The sequence below is a fragment of the Equus caballus genome, chromosome 16 (genome assembly GCF_041296265.1).
Source record: "Equus caballus isolate H_3958 breed thoroughbred chromosome 16, TB-T2T, whole genome shotgun sequence".
Taxonomy (NCBI): Eukaryota; Metazoa; Chordata; class Mammalia; order Perissodactyla; family Equidae; genus Equus; species Equus caballus.
The window spans coordinates 13,306,748-13,329,702 of NC_091699.1; the positions used below are offsets into that span (position 1 = coordinate 13,306,748).

The 22,955-nt window shown below is 55.0% G+C and overlaps 1 protein-coding gene across 4 annotated transcripts in view; it reads right to left on the reverse strand.

Annotated features, from left to right (window-relative positions):
* Positions 1-22,955, reverse strand: part of IQSEC1 (IQ motif and Sec7 domain ArfGEF 1) — a 353,310-nt gene that overhangs the window by 259,435 nt on the left and 70,920 nt on the right. The window lies entirely within an intron of this gene.

A 22,955-nucleotide genomic window follows, 5' to 3' on the forward strand; every position in this document is an offset into this window, starting at 1 on the left:
CCCTCATCTACCCATCCAGCCATTTACCCCTCTATCCATCCACCCATCATCCATCCATCCATCCCACAAACACACACTGGGCATCTGTTCTGGGCACTACACTAAGCAGAGACGCATCAAGTCCCTCCAGGGGCTGACAGTGCAGCCAGGCAGACAGACGTGCAGACAGGGCATTGCTCCTGCAGCACGGCTGGTGTCATGAGACAGACGGATGCAGCAGGAACAGCAGGGTCACTGAGGGGGTGAAGCCCACATACCAGCACCTAGCACAGCAAAAGCCCACAGTGAATCTCTGATGAACGAATCTGTTTCACTTGTTTGAATATGCTTTTAATATGGAACATATTCTAGCATACAAATGTTTGAACTATGAATACATCTTCTTTGCTAACATACTGACTGTCCACTTCTCCCACCAGAATGTGGCTTCCATGAGAGCAGGGACGGCTCCTGTCCTGGTCACTGCTGTACCCAAGGACCTGGAGCAATGGCTAGCACACAGTAGGTGTTCAATAAACAATTATATGCTAAATAAATTTCTCTTCTGGACAGTTCCTGGCCTTCACTTCTGTCTCCCATTTGCAGCCGTTCTCTTTGCCTGGGAACACATCAAGCACTCTTGTCTGCAGAGCTGCCTATCAGAGCTTTCACAGGATCTGAAACCGGAATCTTCTCTGGTTCTCCCTCCTTCCATGGGCTGTCATGAGCACCTGTTGGCTTTGCCCACCCAGCTTCTATTCCCCGTCTTCTGGCAACTGTATCCTGACCATTTTCCTCCCTTCCACCTGGGGGTTCGCGTGGGGGCTGAGCCCACTCCTCTGCTCCCAGGGAGCACGTGCTCCAGGCCCAGCCAGTCTGAGCCCGCACACCTGAGTCATCAGGACCGTCTCAGATGTAAGAATCGTGAGAGGAGGAGAAAGCATCACTTATGTGCCAGCCGCTATTTTAAGAACCTTTCATTTATTACCTCTTTTAATCCTTACAAGAACAAAACCTTATAAGGCCATGAGCTATTATTACCCTCATTTCACAAATGAGGAAACTGAGGCCCAGAATGGTTCGTGACTTGCCCCAGGTCACACAGCTCTTAAGTAGCAAAGCTAGGACTTGAACATGGCTGCCTGGCTCCAAAGTTCACATCGAACAACCATGTCTTTTGAGCAAAGGCCAAAGCCACAGAGACCAGAGTCAGTCCCCAGACTTGGGCTCAGCCTACTGAACGAGAGGTGGCGTCTTTCCACGGCAGCCTGGGGCTACCAGACCACCACAAAGAAAGGAGCTCCAGTGAGAGGGAAAGAAAGGTGGGGCCGGCCGGTGTGTCCCTAGATCCATCCATGCCTGAAGGCTGTGTTCATTTTTAATTTTCATGGGCCCCAAATTCCTTTGCTGGAATTTTAGTGGGCCTTTAAAGTCCATCTGAGTTGGGCTTCTGTCCAGACTGATAAACTGGGTTGTTTCCACTTGCTTCAAGCCTGGGTCCCAAACCTGCCCCCCACCCCTTGGCGGTTTAGACTTTGCATGTTGGCTTCTGTCTAGTCTTTCCCAGCTGCATCTGCGAATCCTCCCAGCTGCCAGCCCCGCCTGCCCAGGCCTGAGCCCCCCCTTCGGCAGCCCCAACCCCCCCCAGGAGGACTGGGGGAGCGGTACTATCTGACTCTGAATTGCCAAGCGGGGGCCCCTAGAGCCCACCAGCTCCCCACACTGCAATCTCCCTGCCTGTGCCCCATGATATCGCCTCCCTCTGTGCTAAGGACCCTCTGCCTCAGTTTCCCTTGCAGCCCAACAGCATACTCCTGGTTTGGGTGCACTTGCTGACACTGCCCTGGGGTGGGCCCCGCTCCCCCACCCCCCAGACACTGGCTGGAGTCCTGCTCCAAGTCCACGGGCCCACATCTGCCTCCCCCTAAAACGCCCTGGTGCAGACTCGAAGGCCCTGTCCCTCTCAGTCCCCTCAGTCCCCTCCCTCCCTGCTTCCCTCTCCTTTGCCAGAACAAGTCCTCCAAAGACCTCCCACAGGGCACACCCCGTGAGCTCTCCCTGCACCTGCTAACAGGGACAGCACAGCGCAGGCGGCTCCGAGGAGGGCTGCACCGCAGCCCTTCTGTCCCGTGAGCACGAGGGCTCCATCAGCGCTCGCGCCCGCTGCCCCGGGCTTGCTCTTCCCTGGGCACCTTTGCCCTGCTGTCCCCTCGGCCTGCGATGCTCTTCCCAGCCCTCCCCTCCAGTCTCAGCTCCAAGGCCACCTCCTTGGAGGTGCTGGCACCCAGCTGTTCCTGCTGCACCCTGACTGACGGTCCTCGTGGAGCATCCACTCTGCTAGAAAGACCTTCTATGTTTGCGTGCTGACAGCTGTCCCACTCTCCCCCACGGGGCTGTCGGCCCTTGAGGACGGGATCTTGCCTTATTCACTGCTCTACCCAAGGACCTAAGAGTGATGGCCAGCGCACAGTAGGTGCTCAATAAACAATTATATGTGAAAGTTCTCTTCTAGAAGGTTCCTGGCCCTCACTTCTGTCTCCTATTTTCAGCCTGGCACCTGGGACAGGTGCACACCTCCAGCTGAGGCCGCTTCCCAGACTCCCCATCTCAGGGCCTCCAGCGCCCAGGGCTTGCATCTGCTGTCCCCAACGGCCCACCTAGAGCCAAGACTCCCCCCGGCACTGGGCTGTGCCCCCCTCCATGCCCCGCCCTGTAGGACCACAGCTCTGCGGTAAGGGACCCGAAGCACTGAGGGGAAAGCCAGACCCATTTTCAGTTCTTTTCCACTCCCTCTACTGCAGGAAGACGTCCCCATAACTCACTGACCTCCCCTTCTCAGGCCCGAACAGAAGCCAGCTTGGACTTACCACCGCCTCATGGTCCATGTTGTTTTAATAGCAAGTGAATACAGGTTTTCATCTGCCTAGAGCAAAATAAAGTTTTCCCTTCTAAATTATTTATATAAATGAAAAGTGTATGTTACTTTAAAGTAAACCATAAATTAAGTGACAGTACAGGCAAATACACTGAAAAGACGAAAATCGTCAAGGGGCCCCCCAGGCAAGAGACACAGCTCTGGGCTGTCTCCCTGCACCCTTCTGCCTGGCCGAGTCCCTGTCCCAGCCCTGCTCTGACGGGCACACTTCTGAGTCCTTCTCCACTGTGCCCCAGAGCTGAGCAGGGCATGTGGTCCAGGGGGGGACTCGGCAAACTGCCCCACTTTGCCACGCCCGCTGGCATCTCGTCAGCAGTCCCTGCTCCAGTGCAGCCTGGTTCTATCTCCAGGCCAGAGAAAAAGGCTGGCAGCTCCTATTCTAAGCTCAGAATAGAGCTCCCTAATGTTGGACCCCAACCTTTCTAGAGCCAGGCACGGCCAGGGACCGCCTTCCTCACATCCCACAGCTCTTCTCCTCCTAGTTACTTCGCCTTGCTCAAGCCCCACGCACACCCACAGCCGTGTTTCCGCACCCGGTCTCCACCTGGGCTTCTAAGCACACGTTCATTTACGGTCCTGAAGGTCCTGATCCTGGGGCAGGCCGCACACTCCAGAACAGCAGTCCTGGTTGTTAAAATCTGGAAAGAGTAGCACATAGGTTGATAAAGGGCAGCTGCCTGAGCCCTCCAGGGGCCCCTCCCCCAGGACCACCTCACGATTCAGAATTAACCCCCGGCACAGAGGGCCCCAGCCATCCCCTCTGTGAATGGTCGGTGCTTGGGAAAGAAGCGTTGTTACATATCTTGAGCGCACCCCCCCATCCTGGTGTGCTCCCCAGATTGTATGGACCCCGCAAGCATTCTGCGAGGATTTACCCTCTGGCAGGCCTGGGCGGGGAGGACTCCGAGGCAGGGGGTGAGACCTGACGGAGAAGCCGTGTTGAGGAAACAGACGTGGGGGTGGACGGGTTTCTGGGGGCACAGCCAAAGGAGCACCCTCGTGGAGGCAGTGTTGGGGGCCTCAGAGAAGCCTGGGTGCTGGTCAGAACGCAGCACCCCGCAAGGTGCAGCCGCCCCAGACACAAGACTCTCGGAAAAGCAGCTGAGTGTGGCTGCGAGGTTCCAGGTGGGGCCGACTCGGGGATAGCCCATCCAGCCTGGCCTCGGCCTCACAGCCCCAGGGCACACCGGGTCCTGAAGCAGCTGCGTCCTGGGGAACAGAGAGACAGGAGGAGCACAGCACCGTCTTTGCTACCTGCCGAGACGGCACATTCTTTAGCTCTTTTATTACATTTCTCCTTTTCATATTAAATCTCTGAGCATTTTGGACACGGGAGCCTGGCAGTCATTTGGCCCAATCTGCCCCTGGAGGCTTCGACATCCTTTTTGACTCACCAACTTTAAAAAAAATCAGTCAGTATTTCTGAGAAAAAAACTAACAGCGTGCCTCTGGCCAATAACCTTTAAGCTGCTGGTCACTTTCATAACTCTTCCATGCAGGGGTGGGGACCCCACCAACAGAGCTGTTCACCCTGAAATGCAAGCTTCTGACCGCGTCTGTGCTGGCCAAGGGACCGCGTGCTCTGGGGAACCGCTCCCGCCGGCAGGTTCGGGGCGTGGGCTCTGTGCTCCAGCCTCACCTTCCACACAGGCCCCACGAGCAGTGGCATGTCAGCCAAGCACAGCCTCCAGCTGGGCAGGGACAAACGCCCCACCTTCCAGCCTCAAACGCCCCTTTGAAAGGGATGGGGGCTGCAGAATTTTCCATACCTGTGAAGGATGCCAGCAATCACTTCACCAGCCTCTCCCAGCAGCCCGCATGCATGCAGTTCATTACCTCGACATTGCTGTCAGGGTCCTCTTTCGACTGAAAATGCACACACACGTTTCCACTCTTGCCAAAATGCCATTCCACTCTCACATGGCTCATCCCTATTAGCTGCATTTGCCATAAACAGAGGAGCAGCATGTGGTGTCGGCAATGCCCAGGAACAGGTCTGTCAGCTTCGTAACAAGCAACTTTGAGGATATTGATGGCTTAAGGACGTCCCCATAGTGGGCTAGACAGGGCCTAACTTCCAATCCAAGGATTAAAACAAAACAAAGCGAAACAAAACTGTGCACCGGCAGGAGACCGATTGTCTGTAATAACCATCCATTTCTAACTGGCGTGGAAGAGGCCCTTCAGGCAAACAAGAGCCCTATAAACAATCCGCCAGCCGCCCCAAAGCCCAAGACCACGATGAGGATAATTATTATTACCATTCTTATTATAACAGTAACTTGCATTTTAATAGTACTTTGTACTATAAACAAAAACCACCACAGACAGACAGAGAGAATTTGCTATGTGCTGGCGGCAGCCAAGACAGCCGGAAGAAACTCACTCTAGCTGGGGAGATGCGTGAACCCACAATTTAAAAACCATGTAATGGACCTTGATATGGAGCAGAAAAGGTAAAACCTAACTCAGCTGGGAGGCCAAAGAGGGCTGCCTGGAGGAGGCAGCCTCGCCACTGAACCCGGATTGGATAAGCAGACATTTTCTAGGAAGGGTTCCCCGGGAGTAGGGAACAGAATGACAAAGGCCTGAAGGCGGGAACAGCATGCTGCATTGGAGGAACTGTGAGCCAGCGTGGCTGGAGCTCAGAGTTCAGGGCTGCGGGAGGAATCGGGCTGGCAGGGTTTTCGCCTGGGCGGGGCACGGAACAGGAACCGGAGGATCTCGCAGGCTGCACGGAAGAGTGTGGGTTTTACCACGAGGCAATGGGACTCCCAGAGAGACTTTATTTATTGTGTGCTTTATGTGTGTTTCTGTTTGTTTGTTTTTTACCTGAAGAGGACTTGTGCTTCGGTTCAGTCTCAAGAATATTCAGACATTATCCCTTCAAAGGCTTCTCTCCTACCCCCTCAATCTCAGCGTCTAGAACTCTCGTGTCAGAGCCACTCAGCCTGGCATCCAAGTCCTTACACTGGCTTTCCATATTTTTATTTTTTTTTCCTGAGGAAGATTGGCCCTGAGCTAACATCTGTTGCCAATCTTCCTCTGTTTTATATGTGAGCTGCTGTGACAGCATGGCTGGCCACTGATGAGTGGTGTAGGTCCACGCCCAGGAACCGAGCCCGGGCTGCTGAAGTGGAGTGTGGCAAACTTAATCACCAGGCCACTGGGGCTGGCCCTCATATATTTATTCTTAATTCTTAGATAGAGAAGTTCTTCAATGAAGAGATACCCTGGGCTAAGTTTTGGGGAAATTCCTCAGGACTAGTTTCAAAGCTACTATTTCTCTCTGACGGTTTTCTTCATTTGACCAGCTATGGAGGTGTCACAGTTTTGATTTCCATGACGATGTTTTTAATTTTTAGGATGGCTAATTGGTCGTTTTTTGTATCTCTCTATTCTTGTCCCTTTTGATTTCGTAACTGTTCTTTTCATGGATGTCGTTCCTCTCTTTTCTCATAAGGGATCCTATTATGGGTTGAACTGTGTTTCTCCAAAAAGACGTGATGAAGTCCTAGCCCCCAGGGCCTCCGAATGTGACCTTATGTGAAAATAGGATTGTTGTAGGTGTAACAGGTTAAGATGAGGTCATCTGGGTGGGCCCCTGGTCCAATACGACCGGTGTCCTTGCAAAGAGGGGGAATTTGGACAGACAGACACGCACAGAGGGAAGATGACGTGAAGACACAGGAAGACGGCCGTGTGACGGTGGAGGCAGAGAGAGTGATGACTCTACAACCCGGGAACACCAAGGGTGCTGGGAACACAGGACTCGAGGAGAGCAGACTCGGCCTCGGAGAGCTCAGAGGCCAGCCCTGCCGACGCCCTGGCCTGGGGCTCTGGCCTCCAGAACCGTGAGCACAGACTTACGCCGCGTTAAGCCACTGGATCTGCTGTGCCTTCCTACAGCAGCCGCAGGAACTGACGCAGACTCTCAGCACCCCTCACGCTCAGACGACCTCTGGGTGGCTGCGTGCCGGCCTCGCCTCGCGCGAGTCTCGGGACTGTAGTTTGCAGGCTCATCTTGTGCAGGAGCGCTTTCTCTCTCCCTGCCCATCCTTCTCTGTCTGGCGGCTTGTGCTGTCCCAGACCAGCACCCTCCCCATTCCACCAGGCCAGAGAAAGAACTAGAACTGGGTCTCACGCTGGCGCCCAGAACCCCTGCTCCACGGTGACGTCGACAGACCCCACCTCCCAGCCTGGCCACGCGGTTGCACCCACTCCCTTCAGCCTCTGGCAGCTCGAGAGCCGCCCCCGCACAGCAGTGGTGAGGAGCATCTCTTTCAGCCTCCTCTCAGGGGCAAGGGGAGCCCACCCTGCCCAGGGCTCCAACAGTGGGCCTGGCTCCTGTCCCCGGCTTGTCACAGGCCACCTTTTGTCCCTGTCACCTGCCAGCTCCCTCCGCTGCCTCTGGATCCAATTTCAGCAGATTCACAGCTTCAGGCCCACGGACGACCTGACCTGTGTTTCTGAGTCGTTTCTGACTCGTGGCAACGTCGTCTTGGTTTGCAGACGCCTCTGCCTTTTCCATTTCTGAATTTTCTGAATACGCATTTAGGGGGCGGGGGTGCTGAAATCCACCGGGGGAGCTTTAAACGAGGAGCAGGAAGATAGCGTTGTGGTCTTCTAAAGATCACTCTGGCTGCAGAGCGGACGTGGCGGAGGGGGGAGGGAGGGAGGGCGGGGCGCAGGCCGCGCAGCAGCTCTCGCGGGCGAGGGCTGAGACGTGGAACAGAGCCGTGGAAGCATCTGAGAGATCTAGACGAACCGGCAGGTCTCATGACTCAGTGAGGAGGGGACAGTGAGGGGAGGGGACAGCGAGGAGTGGGCAGGTCAGGAGTGCAGAGCAGGCTGACAGGTTACAGTGAGAGGGGGAGGAGAAAAGGAGGCCTGAAGGTGGGGCGGGCGGAGGAGAGCAACCTGGGGTCCAGTCTGGGGCTGCCAAGCTGCGGCGTCCGCAACATCTGCGACGCGCTAACAGGCAGGTGGAGACAGAACACTGATGTCTGCACGTGAACTTCACCACCCCCGCGAGGCTCTCCCTGCCCTCCCGGGCTGGACACTGTCCGACGGCCCCTACAGCCCCACCGCCCTCCCTGGTCCACCAGCTCTGTGCTCTGGGCCGACGGCAGGACTCCACCAATGGACAGCTGGCTTCCAGTCCACACTCGTCAGTCGGGGCTGCCACAGCCAGGACCACAGGCTGGCGGCTTCAACAACCGACACGTACTGCCCGCTGTTCCCGAGGCTGCAAGCCCGGGAGCAAGGTGCTGGCAGGGTTGGTTTCTCTGAGGCCTCTCTCCTCGGCTCACAGATGCCATCTTCTCCCCATGTCCTCACATGGTCATCCCTCCGTGTGTCTGTGTCTTCATCTCCTCTTTTATAAGGACACCCATCAGACTGGATTAGGGCCCGCCGACCCATGACCCATTTTAACATCATCACCTCTTTGAAGACCCCATCTCCAAGCACAGTTACATCTGAGGCTTCAACATATGAATTTTGGGGGTCAGAGTTCAGCCCCTAACATAGTTGGATCCATCACTGGGAGGCACCAGCGAGAGACGGGTGGGAGGTGGGGCCTGTGTTCCCAGCTCCCCCTGCAGCTGCTCAATAATCCGTTTCTGACCCACAGCCGCAGCCGCGGGAGGCACCTGGGACAGCCTCAGCCCCCCGGGTTCCGGGAAGGCGGCCCAGCCCCTCAGCTGGGGAAGTAACGGCCCCCACTGCGTCAGGCCCCCTGACGCTGCCCTGGCCCCTGTCTGCTCCGCCCAGGCCACCCACGCCTCTGCGGTTTATCCCCTCATAGCCTGTCTTCTGTTTCCCCTCGAACATGCCCCGTTTCCTGCCATGATCCCGAGTGACTGCTGCCAACCCCCCTCCGAGCATCCCACAGCTCTAGGCTGAAACCTGCCCTGAGCCTGCGACCCCAGAGGAGAGGGGCCCCCTGGAAGCCAAGGCCGCCCCTGCGGTGGGCTGCCTGCTTGGAGCCTGAGGGTGGGTCCACGTGCCCCCGCCCCTGCGGTGGGCTGCCTGCCTGGAGCCTGAGGGTGGCGTCCATGTTCCCCTACGTCTGAGGTGGGCTGGCTGCCTGGAGCCTGGGGGCGGGTCCACGTGCCCGCCTGGAACCCAGACCCACCTTCCCAGAGGCCTGACGGAGGAAGTTCAGACACCACGAGAGAGAAACCAGCCCAGCCTGACCTCCCGCCTCGGACGGCATGAGCTCTCGACGTCACGGGCTGAAACAACACTGGGGACCCACAAAACTTCTAGGGAAAACATCACAGAAAACTGAGACTGTGACTAGGCAGGGGCTTCTTAGAGTTGACACCAAAAGCAGCCCCCATAAAAGGGAAGTCCCGAGGCTGGACCTTAGTAAAACGTAACATTTGCTCTGCAACAGACACGACGAAGAGGATGAAAAGACAAGCTCCTGACCGGGAAGAATATTTGCAAACCCCAGGCCTAGGGAGGAGCGGCATCCAGAACATACAAAGAACATCCGCGATGCAACAAGACCAAGCAAGTCAATCGGAAGACGGCAGGGACGGGATGCGACCCCTCCCTTGATGAGATGCACAGGGCACGCGACCACGTCCACGCCATCAGCACTAGAGATGCGCAGAGTAAAACCACGACAAGACACCACACCCCCAAGGGCAGCAGGAAACTGAAAACAGCGTATCGCCAAGTGCTGGGGAGCGGGCGGCGGGAGAGGAAAACGGCACGGCCACTCTGGAAAGGGTCTGGGAGTTTCTTATGAAACTAAACATGTGACTGCCACACGAACCAGCAACCGTGCCCCCAGGCGGCCACCCTGAGACAGGACAACCTGTGCTCACACAAAACCTCCACACCAACATCCACAGCAGCCTCACTTGTCCCAGCCAAAGACTGGGGACAGCCCAGAGGCCCTGCAGCAACCCGTGGTCCCTCCACACACAGGACGCCACGCAGCAGAAGCAGCAACAAGCTATGGACACACGCAGGAGCTGGGACGGGCCCCGAGGCTTTATCCAGAGTGCAGAGAGCCAGTCCCAAAAGGTGATGCACCACACAATTCTGTTCACTAACAGTCCTGAAGCTGTGAAACAGAGAGACGGGGACAGCTGAGCACTGCCAGGGGCGAGGGGCAGGAAGGACTGACTGTGAGCATACGGGCTCCCTGCAGCGACGGGGCTGTCTGTGCCTTGACCGTGGTGGCAGACACGATAAAACGCCCATCTCCCTCCCTCTCTGTCTCCTTCTGTCTCTCTGCCTACCACTGTCTATGTCTCTCTGTCTCTCTCTGTCTCTGTCTCTCTTGCCCCCTGTCTCTTTGTCTGTCTCCCTGTCTCTGTCTCCTTCTGTCTCTGTCTCCGTCTCTCTGTCTCTCTTCCCCTCTCTGTCTCTTGACTCTCACTCTGGGAACCCAGGCACCGCGCTGTGAGGATCCATCACTAAGATGACACCAGCATCATCAGCAAGACACAGGAGTGACAAAGCCTGCAGATGACCCAGCCCCAGCCCAAGGGGCCTGATCCCTCAAGTCTTCCAGCTGGTGCCCCAGCCGTTGCGGGACCAAGGCCGTCCTGACCCACAGGGCTGTGAGAAATAACAGGAAAAGCGCTGTTTTAAGCCACCAAGGTTTGGGAGCTGGTTGCCAGGCTGAGCCAGCGCCCCTGCCCTCCTCTGAACCAGGCCTGCTGTCCCTGCGGCATCTCACACCCTGCTCCCCTGCCCGCATCCGGCCTGCCACTACGCTCCATCTCCTAGTGAACGCAGGCGGAGAGGGCCGCGCGAGCAGCCCACCATCTCCTCGCTTCCTTCCCAGTGGGAAGACCCTGCGCTCCCGAGCCCCTCAGAGACCACAGTGAAAAAGGCAAATCTTCACGTGAGCACCCCTCTTCTCCTTGTGTGCGTCAGTGTCCCAGCCAAGACTCCCTCCAGGAGGGAAGGAGCAAACCACCTTGTCCATGTCCTTCGCCCCCCCCAGCCCACCCTGCGTCCTGTGGTTGGCTCTGGGTCCCACGCTGTGAGGGGAGCAGGGGGCCAGAGAGCCCATCCTGGAAGAGCTGGATGAGATCAGCCACGGGGAGCTCTGCCCGTTGTCTCCCAGATGAGACAGGTGGTCTAGGGGCCCAGGTAGGGCTCCTACTGGGCGTGACCCAGGGTAGCAGGCCCAGTCCAGAAAGAAGAAGGTCGTTCTCTCTGGCAGAGATGCACAGGATGATCGAGGGGATCCCCAGGGCTGCTGCAGACAGGATCCCGCCCCCACTTGGACCTGGAGGGTCCCCAGGCTGGGTATCTGCACCTCACAGACCGGGGTGGCGGGAACTGCAAAGGCCACCCCCTCTCTTGCTGCAGAGATCTGTGGGCCTCTTGGGGACCCTGCAGAAATCTTAAAGGGTCTCCTCAGAGGAAGATCCAGGAGACACAAGCAAACTCACCTCTTCCTTCATTAGGGTGGGAAACGGCTGCTCCCTGCACACAAATGGGATTTAAAAAAAATCAACTTTGCCAACCCACAAGGAGCACCCACGACGGCATGAAGGAGCCACATCCATGAAGGGTGGCCTCTGTCCAGCCAGACGGGTGTAAGGGACACTGACCAGCGGGGTCACGCCTGCCCGGCCCTGGGCTGGGAGAAGGCGCTTTCCCTGTGAATCCTGCCTTGACTTACAGTCTGGAAACAGCGCGCCTGGCCCTGCCTCCTGCACACAGGCCCTCCCAGGCCAGCATTTACAGCCACCAACTTCAGGGCAAAGCTGCAGAGGTGACTTAGGAACGCACTTCCAACAAGGCCATAGGGTCCCTGGGGCTTCAAATGTCACTAGAGAATGACCAGAGCCCCCAGGATGAAGCCACCCTAGTCAGTGGCATCTTGATGAGTACCCAGACGCAGGCCCTAAGGTCCTCACGGCAGCATGACGTAGTCACTAGACAGAGCCCCATCTCATAGATGAGGAGACTGAGGTTCAGAGAGGTGACCTGCCAGGCGTAGGCTGCTATCTGACATCCCGACCTGGTAGGGATCTATATGCCCCTTTTGCAGGTGGGCTCATGGAGGTCCAGAGAAGGCACGGAAGAAGGTCAAAGCCACACAGCCTTGTGTGACAGCAGTGAGAGCTGATACTCTGAGCAGCTGTTTGATGAACATGTTTGGCAGTCTGGTGTCACATCAAGGCCATGAAGGTCCAGCTTCTAAGCTTAGGCAAGCCGCCTAGGGGCTCACCACCCTGTCCTAACTTTCCGCAGCCTGCCAGGGACAGCCGGTCGCAGCCCGCCCCTCTCCCCCAGCCCGTATGCCCAAGAGCGGCACCAGGGAAGTGAGGACAGCCCTGTCAGCCAGCCGCACGGTACACTCCACGTTCAGCCTTGCAGCAGGCCAACCCCTTACATTTTAGCACAAGGCTGGCTGTGAGGTCGGTGGGAGTGGGACCCCTGGCTGGTGGAACAGGGAACTCCAGACTTGGAAGTCCCGAGGAACCTACCCACGGTCATGCAGCAGAGCGCAGGGCATGGCGTCTGGGGCAGAGACGTGGCCGGCCTCCCCTGGCCTCTCTGCAGGGAGGGGTCTGCCCAGGTCTCCAGGAAGGGCTTCTGCTCCGTGAGCACACACAGTCTGAAATGACAAAGGTGACCCCCGCCTGGAGGAGAATCGTGCAGAGAAGTGCCAAACCATCCAGAACACTGTTTTCTCTAATTCTCACTATTTCCACTCAGTCCCCACAGAGGGCCTCTGTAATTTAGTCCCGCAGTCAGCAAGCTTATCCGGACGTTAAAAGTTAATTTACTCTCTGCTCCTCCTGCCTATAATGGCTCATTTGTGGGCTTTTTCCCCTCAAAAGCATGAGCCCCGCATCCTTGTAAACATAAAATATTTAAGCGGCAATAGCAAGGCTCGAGCTGGCCACTCACCGCCGGGGCAGAGCAACACCTGTGCCCGCGGGGAGACCATCTGAGGACTCGCCAACCCTGGCAGGTTCTCACCCTGGAGCTGGAAGCAGACCCGGCACCTGGTATTTCATGGGGCTCAGCACCCAGGCAGTGCTGGCCTGCTGGAATGTTCTGCAGCCGCTGGCATTCCTGCTCCTGGCGCTCTGGGTGGCGCGGGAACACCACGCCCTGATCGTGAGTGGCACCGCGGGCCGTCAGAGCTGGGATCCCAACACAGCCACCTGGCTCTGCATTCCAGCTCCCATGCCTGCTGGCATGTCCCTTTGTTCTCGTGTGACCCTGGGCAAGTCACTTCCATCATCCGGGTCTGTGCCCCTTGGCCATACGATGTGGTTAAGACTGACTGTCCACAAACGCTCTGACGCAGGGTACCTGAGGCTAAAGCCCAAAACTGGCCGAGAGTTAACGCCCTGGGAGTGGGTGTCACAATCCTGCTGAAGAAAAGCAGAACCCCGAATTTTCTGCTACTGGGTCACAAAAAGTACATGAAGGGAAAAAATGTGCTAAAAGGGAGCACACGAATGTGCTAACAGTCATGCTCTGGGAAGGCTGACTGGGCATTCTTTTAGCCTCTGCTTCCAAACTTTCCGGAGTGTTTTATCTTGATTTGATAATAAAAACACATTGACATTAACATAGTCATCCAATCATTCATGCATTTGACAGCCATGTGCCGTCTGCTGGTGGCACTGGGGAGAGAGATCTGGTCGGGCAGGTGACACACAACACAGTGAGATCAGGAAGCCACAGGGACGCGAGGAGGCCCGGCCAGCAGGGGTGGAGAGGGGCAGCGTGGGCCAGAAGGCTGCCTGGAGGAGGTGACAGCTGACCCTTCCCTGAGGAGAGGAAGACATATGCACGGTCCTTGTGGGAGGTCCTGGGGCAGACATGAGGGCTCAGGACACGGCCCTGGGTGTTACTACTCAGAAAACGCGACACGTGTCAAACCTCCACCCTAAGGCTCGGGTCCAGCATGCTCCACCCCTCCCTGGGGCACCCCGAGGGCGGGCCGCACATAAACGTGGGCACAGAACAATGGCCCCCGGAACCAGGCGTGCACGTGGAGAGACTCCCCAGCAGCCCGCGAGGTCAGACTCCTCCCAGCTCACAGCTGAGGATGCGGGGCTGAGAGCCGGCCCGTCCACGGTGACTCAGGGCACAGACCGGGACACAGATCCTGGGCAGCCGGTGCTGCCGGCTGCCCTTCAGCTTTCTTGCGTGCTCAGCCCGGGACTCCCGGGGCCCCCGGTCTGCGGGTCCAGAATGGCACCCCCCAAGGCCTCCCCACCCTCCCCGGCTGCCCCCTTAGCCGAGATGCCAGGCTGACCATGGATCCCAAAGGGTATCCTGCCCTCTGCTCAGCGTCGCAGCCCCCAGAAGACACCTCCCTGCAGCTCCAGGACAGACGGCAACAGCAACCCCGGGGGGTCCTCTCTCCCCAGCTTTACCGAGGACATTTGACAAATAAAACCACATACAGTCAAGGTGTACAACTTGACAACTGTATACACGCACACTATGAAACACCACAACCGAGGCAGCCAGCACACCCATCACCTCACGGCTACCTGTTTCTGTTTGCTGGTCTGTGCTGGGAGGACTTTCGATCCACTCTTGCAGCAACTTTCAAGCATCCGAGACAGTGCTGTTCACCATGGCCACCAGCCGTACGGGCCAGTGCTGCCCACCGCGGCCGCCGGCCGTACGGGTCAGCCCCAGGACCTGCTCATCTCAGAACCGAGTCTGTGCCCTCTGACCAGCCTCTCGGCGCTGCCCCGCCCGGCCTCTGGCAGCCAGCACCGCACTCTGTTTCTGAGCCGACCTGCTTTAGGTCCCACAGACGAGTGACACTGCCTTTCTCTGCCACTTGCTTCACCCACATTGTTGCAAATGGCAGGATTTCCTTCTTTTTATGGCTGAATGGTAATCACAATAGCCAAGATATGGAAACAACCTCAGTGTCCTTCCACGGATGAACGGATAAGAAGGCGTGGGACCCATCCACAATGGAACATTCCTCAGCCCAAGGGGCTTCTCAGGAAACAGAGATGCACCTTACCATTTATAAGCAGTCTACCAAGTTGTTTCAACGGCGGCAAAACCACACACAGAAAACAGCCTGGAAGGAAATTTTCCAAAGTGTTAATGGCGTTTGCTGCAGCTTCATGGAGCCGGGCAAGATTTATTTCCTGCTTTCTGCCTTCCTGCTCGCTCTCAGTCTGAAACAGTGATCACGCCTGACTTCGTAGCCACCACCACCAACTTTTGAAAAGGGATTTTCATCAAAATTCAAGGTGGGGCCTGTTTCTGACGAGGAAGCCGAGCGGTCGCAGGGCTGAGGCCGGCAGGGGAGGGACGGAGACGCCGCGAGTCTGACTCCTCGCTGACAGGCAACCGTGAGGCGGAGAGACGAGGCAGAAGAACCTCGCTCTCCCTCTCAAGGACTAGGACTGCTTTAAGGGGAGACGGCCGCACAAGGAGAGAGACTAGTCTGCAAGGCCCTGCTTCAAAAGCCAGCCAGACGCCGACACTTTACACACACGTGGTGCACTGTTTTCATTTCATCTGCTGGTATCAGTTACTGCCTTGCTGTGTCATTCTGAGCGAGTCACTAGACCTCTCTGTGCTTCCGCAGCTTCATTTCTAAGTTAGAGATGACGATTTCTTGGGATGATCAAATGAGATCCTGAGCGTGAGGGAGCTGAGCTAGCTGGAGAAGACTGTGACATGGGCCAGGAAACAAAAGAATCCGCAAGACGGAGAAGTGGAGTGGAGACCACACTCCAGGTTTCCTGAGTCCCACCTTAGTGCATGGCTTCAGCAACAAGGAGCCACATGCAGCTCACCTTGGGAGACACCTGATTATCTCATCTGATCTTCACGGCAAACTTGTGAGGTGACTCGTATCGCTCCCATTCTGTAGTAGAGGGAACTGGCGGTCCGCAAAGAAAGAGAAACCAGCTTGCCCAAGGCACGCGGCTAGGAAGGGAGGTCACTGGAACCCAAACACTGAACTTCCCTCCGCACCGCCAATTGCCCCCGTGCTCTGTGGGCCATCCCCATCCATTGTTTCAAAGCTGGGCAGAAGGCCAGGAGGGGGGACACCGAGAAGAGCTGACTTAAGAGGATGTCACGTGCAAAGGGCAGACCCTCCTGGTCACAGGCAGCATCCTGGACAGAAGCACTACACTTTTTTCCTAGTGATGGTTTAAGACTGAAGCTTACTCTGTGGGGAAACAGTGTTTTCATTTCCAGGATTCCAATAAGACGGGGTGTGTTCTAACAGCCACAGCGAAGCACCCCCGCTCATTCAGCCTCAGTGCCATGCATCTGTGTTCCTAAGTCAGTGCATTTGCGGTCACAGACACTGCAACTTTTTGGAGAGCTTTGGTACATAAAAATCCTGCTAGTAGGACAAATGGGGAAAGAAGGTGGGGGAAATTATTACAGAGCACTTTAAAAAAGATCATATTATTTTCTAATGCACAGCAATACTCTAGCCAACTGATAGCCAAGTGTTGCCAAAAGGAGTCCTGTTTAATGTACAAACTCTCTCACCATCCATCCATCCATCCGTCCATCACCCATCCATCCTACAATGTACACAAGTCTGTGCTGGAACCTCACATCCATTGGGATGGCTACCATCAAAACCAGAGAATAACGAGTGTTGGTGAGGATGTGGAGACACTGAGACCCTTCATGCACTGCTGGTGGGAACGTAAAATGGTGCAGCTACTAGAGAAAACAGTATGGTGATTCCTCAAAAAATTAAAAATAGAACCACTATATGACCCAGCAATTCCACTTCTGGGTATAAACACAAAAGAATTGAAAGCAAGATCTCAAAGAGACATCTGCACACCCATTTTTACAGCAGCGTTATTCACAATAGCCAAGAGGTAGAAACAACCCAAGTACCCACCGCCATTTTTTTCCTAGTGATGAATGGATAAAGAAAAGTGGTCTATAAGCACAACGGAACATTATTCAGCCTTAAAAAGGAAGGAAATCCTGACGCATGCTACAACATGGATGAACCTTAAGGACATTATGCTCAGTGAAATAAGCCAGACACAAAAAGACAAATGCTGTATGATTCGACTTATATAAGGTCCTTAAAACAGCCAAATTCCTAGAGACAGAAAGTAGAATGACGGCTGCCAGGGGCTGGGGGAGGGGGTGGGGAGTTGGGTTTCATGGGGACAGAGCTTCAGTTTGGGAAGATGAAAAAGCTCTGGACAGGATGGTAGTGAGGGCTGCACGACAATGTGAATGTGCTCAATGCCGCTGAGCTGTAAACTTAAAATGGTTAGAAAGGTAAGTTTTATATTATGGGTATTTTACCACAATTTTAAAAAGTCTGTGCTGGATACTTACCGTGAGGGGTAGAAAGAGCCATACGACGCAGGAGCGTGCTGTGGGTGCCCAGCACCGCTCTGAGCACTGCCTGTGAAGCGTCTCATTTACCCCCAGGGGACCCGTCTGGCACGTGCTCTAACGAGGCCCGTTTTGCAGATGCCTTCCCTGCCCAGCTTGCTCCTGGGAGGCTGACTTCCGCAGACCATCAGCCAGGCTCCTCTGCGCTCTTGGCTGAGCTCTTTCAGCCAATGGGAGGCCCAGCAGGAGACTGGGAGGGCAGAGGAGACAGGGGCTGGGGTAGCTGTCCTCTGCCCCTTCCTGCCGGCCTGGAGCTGGGCTCCTCTCCCTGTGCACACAGGCCCGCCGGGCCGCCCCCTCTTGGAGCTACAGCGCTTGCCGGGTTCCATCAACACCACACACACACACGTGTGCATATGCACACATACACACCCATACATGCACACACATGGCCCTTCAGGCCTCAGGGAGTAACTGCTCCCTGCTGCTGCTTGTCCCTGGGTGCTGCACCAGCACTGGTCGCTTCCTTTTTCTCACTCGCACCTCTGCAAACCATCCCTTTGTCAAACCTCCCCACAAGGGTGCCTTGGTTTCCCCAGTAACCCAAACACCCGTCTCTCTGCCCGCATGTCCAGGACAAACTCCTAGTTGGGACACCCACAGATTGTAGACTCCTGATTCTACCCCAGCGATGCCACTCCAGGCCTGCCATGGGGCGGGGCATGGACAGAGTGCCGGGGACACAGGAAGCACACAGGAGGGTGAAGGTTGGCTGTCCCGAGAAGAAACCCTCACTCGCCATGCTCATTAGCAGCATGCACAGACAGGATCTGGCAGGCTTCAAACCAAGTTAGGGAACCCACGTGCTGGCAAATGAAAAGCGAGTAACAGAGGGTCCCGAGTAAAGTGACAGGCAGAGCCTGCCCATCAGTCACATGGCCCCAAGTGCAAGAATTAGTTCTTCCCTCCTCTTGCACTTCCTCAGCACTCACCACGTGCTGAGCCCTATGCCAGGTGTCAGGCACACGCCTGTGAACACACAGGGACTCAGGCAGGTGTTGAGGGGGTTTCTGGGCATCCCCCGCCCCTGCTTGGCCTTCCTGCCCTTGTCCCCTGCCCTGCACTCAGGCCCTGCTTGTGGTGGAACTGGGCTCCCTCAGCAGCACCAGCTCCACCTCCCCTGCCCATCTGAGAAACCCCTGCCAGGGTGGGTATTGTCCAGTCTCCAGAAGTGAGGAGCTAGGCATTTTCCACCTTAATAGGCCGCAGTGAAAGTCCCGGCTGGTCAGGGAAGATTACAAACCCAAAGAAAGATCCCGTGGAGCCGCAGGGTGTGGGTGCAGCCTCCAGGGGTGACTGTGATAAAGAAAACCCTCAGCGAGCAGCTCTGGCGTCAGAGCCATTACAGGACATGGCAGAGCCACCGAGTCACAAAGGAATTAGGAATTACAATGAGCAGCTCTGCCCACCAACCGCATTGGAATTCCAAGCTGCAAAAGACTAAGAAACAGCCACTGAGTCACAGCTGTAATGACGGCAGCACCGCGTCGGGCTGCACAATTTGCAAAGCCCTTTCACAACGCTTGTGGCATCTCAGCCTCCTGTAGTCCCGCAAGGCAGGTGCTGTTCTTACCCTTGGTGTACAGTTGAGGAAACTGAGGCACGGAGAGGCGAGGTCACTCATCCGGACCGCATAAGTTAGTGAGGGATGGTGACACTGAGCTTCAGTTTTCTGGTCTCCAGAAGAGGGACAGGCAATCCTTAGCTCTCAGGATCTTAGTGAGGAGCGGGTGGGATAAGCAGACATGAAGGGCTCCCAGCAGGGGCTCAGCTCAGCAGAGGCAGCTCCCTGCCCCTTCTCCTGCTCCTTTCACTGCACAATCTCCCACTTCCACCTGAGTCACAGGTGTTCTGTGGAATGTTTTCCTGCTCTTACTGGCACTGCCCCGGGGCGGGGCGGGGGGGGCGGGAACCAGGCCAACACAGGTTTCTCATTCCCATCCTGAACAATTAGACCATAGTATTAAGGCGACAGATCATCAATCTCAAAATTGGACTCCCCTGAAACACCAGGGACCCTTCTGTGCCACAAGTTCACCTCCAGGTGAGATACACCAGACTAGTTCAGCCACTCTGCCCGTCCCAGAACCACCAGACTAGATTGTAAACTCACGTGCACCATGTCCCAAGCCTATGGCACTGCTGCCACACAGCTTACACATGCCCAATATTCGTACAGGAGGTGCTTCCTGGCCATCTCACTTATCCATCCATGCATCCATCCACCCACCCATGGATCCACTCATCCACCCATCCATCCATCCACCCATGCATCCACGCATGCATGCATCCATCCACCCATCCATGAATGTATGCATCCACTCATCCATCTACCCATCCATCCATTCAGCAACCAATGTGTCAAGCACTGACGGGTGAGGTGGGGGCACCGTACACGGCGGGTAGAAGACGAGGACATTCTCACGTTCATACTCCATCCCATCCCTCCTCCCCTCAGCTCCTGATTTGTGTGAGGTCGTTATTTTTACATCGTTTAGGTTTTAAAACTCACATTCTGTTCATAACTGCATTTCCCACTCGTTCTATATGGAAATGGACTAGTCCTTTATCACAATTTCTCCTTCCCTGGGTTCTGCATTCTGATTCACCTGCAAACCAAGTACACTCCACCTGTTTGTCCATCTCTGAGAAAGTCTGGCTGTTGCGTGTGTATGTAAACAGCAGCACGGGGGTGGCTGTGTGTCATTCTCCGGGGACACACCCCTCAGGACCTTGTGCACATTCCTCCATGACTCTGTGCATTGAATTGGCAGCGGTGAGGCAAGCTGCTATTTCTCCCCTTGTAGGTGACACATCTGTCCTGCCTAGACCTGGAGAAGTCCTCCTTTCATCTGAGCTTGGACATGCCTTGGCACTGAGGCTTTTGGTTGAGGTTTCTAGGGCACAGAGGGCTTGACCGACCTGCCGGCGTGGTTCTTTCCCCACTAGCACGGTAAGCCCATCGCAGGTCCGTCTTCCCTGGGTCGTCAGCTCGCCTCCTGCTGCCTGTGCTCACGAGCTCACAAGAGCATCGGCGCTGCTTTCTTCTGTCCTGGCCGCTTCTCCTCTAATTGCTTTCCTCTCTTCTCTCTTTTTTTCCCAGTTGCATCCACTCTGTTATCTTAAGTCTGCCCTTTTCGACATTTTCTCCAATTCAGCAGTCTATCTTCTCTTCCTCGCTGTTCCTAATTTATTTATTCGCTCCTTAATAATCCTGCTTTGATCTTCCATTTTTTCCTTAGGTCTTCAATCTCCCTTTTCATCTTATCTTGATTTTTTTCAATCTTCTAATTTTTTAGCTCTTCAACTGCAATTCTTATTAAGTTGCTTTACAGCATGAAGTAATTATGAGAAAATTTCATTATGTCCCTTATTTCTTTTTTCTGTGTGGGATTCTTTTCTCCTAATATCATATTACAAAAATTTTTAACAGAGAGAGGAAATGAAAAATAGCATTAGGTTGAACCATATGAAATTGCTAATGTGACCTTTTTTTTTTTTGGTGAGGAAGATTAGCCCTGAGCTAACATCTGTTGCCAATCTTCCTCTTTTTTTTGCTGAGGAAGACTAGCTCTGAGCTAACATCTGTTGCCAATCTTCCTTTTTTTTTGCTGAGGAAGACTAACCCTGAGCTAACATCTGTGCCCATCTTCTTCTACTTTGTGTGTGGGTTGCTGCCACAGCATGGCTGACGAGTGGAGTAGGTCCATGCCTGGGATCCGAACCTGTGAACCCTGGGCCACTGAAGCAGAATGCATGGAACTTTAACCACTCGGCCAGAGGGCTGCCCCGATATCTCACCATTTTTTACCTATAAAGACAGCAACTTCAACCCAATACTATGAACATTCAGTTAAATAACTTATTTATACACTTTTTTTTTTACTAAGGAAAAAGTTACTTCATTTCTTAAATAAAGGATTGTGATGTTCACTTCTGAAGACTTCAGCGTGAATCTCCTAAGAAGAACACTGTCCTCTAACCCAGGATTCCAGGTTGCATTACTGACCTGCTTCTTCTTCCCTCTTTCCTTCTCCCCTGCTTTGTCCTGAGGCTGTCTGCACAGCCCAGCTCATCTCGTGCGTGCCGGGCAGCTCTGCACAGACCCTGCCTGCTCAGATGTGATGGGCGGGGACCCTCGGCTCCCTCTCCAGGGTCTGCTGTTCCCGCCTCGGCAAATGTCTGGGGGTCTCACCCTCGTCCCCAAGCCTGAACGGCTGGCAGCAGGAGGCACGAGCTCAGCGACACTGTGCAGACCTTATCAGGACACCTCAGCTGGGCTCTGTGTGCAAGAAGGGGTGGGAACCAAATGCCCAGGTCACACCCCACCCTGTGCAGCAATCCTGAGTGAACTTGGGGCTCCCCTGCAGAGGCCTGGAAGAGGCAGGGAGATGGAGGAGGGGCATTCCAGAACCTCCTGCACTTGCATGAGCGCTTCCTGCTGCCTGGATCCTACTTTCCTTTTCGCCCTCGTCTTTGCCTGCCTAACCTCTTTCTTTTTTTTAAAAAGGTATGCTTTTGGGGCCAGGCCTGTGGCCGAGTAGTTAAGTTCACGTGCTCTGCTTTGGCAGTCGAGGGTTTCGCTGGTTCAGATCCTGGTCGTGGACATGGCACTGCTCATCAGGCCATGCTGACGCAGCGTCCCACATTGCAGAGCCAGAAGGACCCACAACTGGAATATATACTGGGGGAATCTGGGGAGAAAAAGCAGAAAAAGAAAAAAGAAGATTGGCAACAGCTGTTAGCCCAGGTGCCAATCTTTAAAAAAAAAAAAAAATAAAGAAATAAAATAATGGTATGCTTTTTTGGTGAGGTAGATTGGCCCTGAACTAACATCTGTTGCCAACCTTCCTCTTTTTCTTTTTTCCTCCCCAAAGCCCAAGGACATAGTTGTACATCCTAATGGTACGTCCTTCCAGTTCTTCGATGTGGGACACTGCCTCAGCATGGCTTGATGAGCGCTGTGTAGGTCTGCACCCAGGATCCGAACTGGCGAACCCCAGGCCGCTGAAGCAGAGCTCGTGAACTCAACCACTAAACCACGGGCCGACCCCCCAACCTCTTTCTATCCTTTGGGGCTCAGCTGTGATGTCACCTCCTCCAGGAAGCCATCCTTGTTCCCCTCCAAATTGGGTGAGGGGATCCTCCTCCACATGCTCACCATCCTAAGGGTCACCCCATCACCACCCGCATCGGCCGCATGTCACTGATGGATCACGGTCTGTCTTCTCCTGTTAGGCTGTAGGTGTGAGCAGCAGGGCCTGCTCTTCACCACACACTCCCACCCGTGCCTAGCTCAGCGCCTGACACACACATCATGTGCTGCTTCACGACGGGGACACGTTCTGAGAAATGCGTTAGGTGATTTCGTCGTGCGAACGTCACAGAGTGCACGTATCCAGACCTAGATGTGCCGTCTACTACAAACCTAGGCTATGTGGGACAAACCTTAGGGGACCACCGTCGCATATGTGGTCATCGTTGACCGAAAAGTCGTTATGAGGCGCACAACTGTACTTCAAAATGTTTTCAAGTAAATGCAAAAGCAGATGATGTCAAAAGAAACCTGTATCACCAATAATTATATAAAGACACACATTGAATTATAGTAAAATGAAGAAATTCTGTTCACCGTAACACCATAGAGCGCAAAGACAAACCA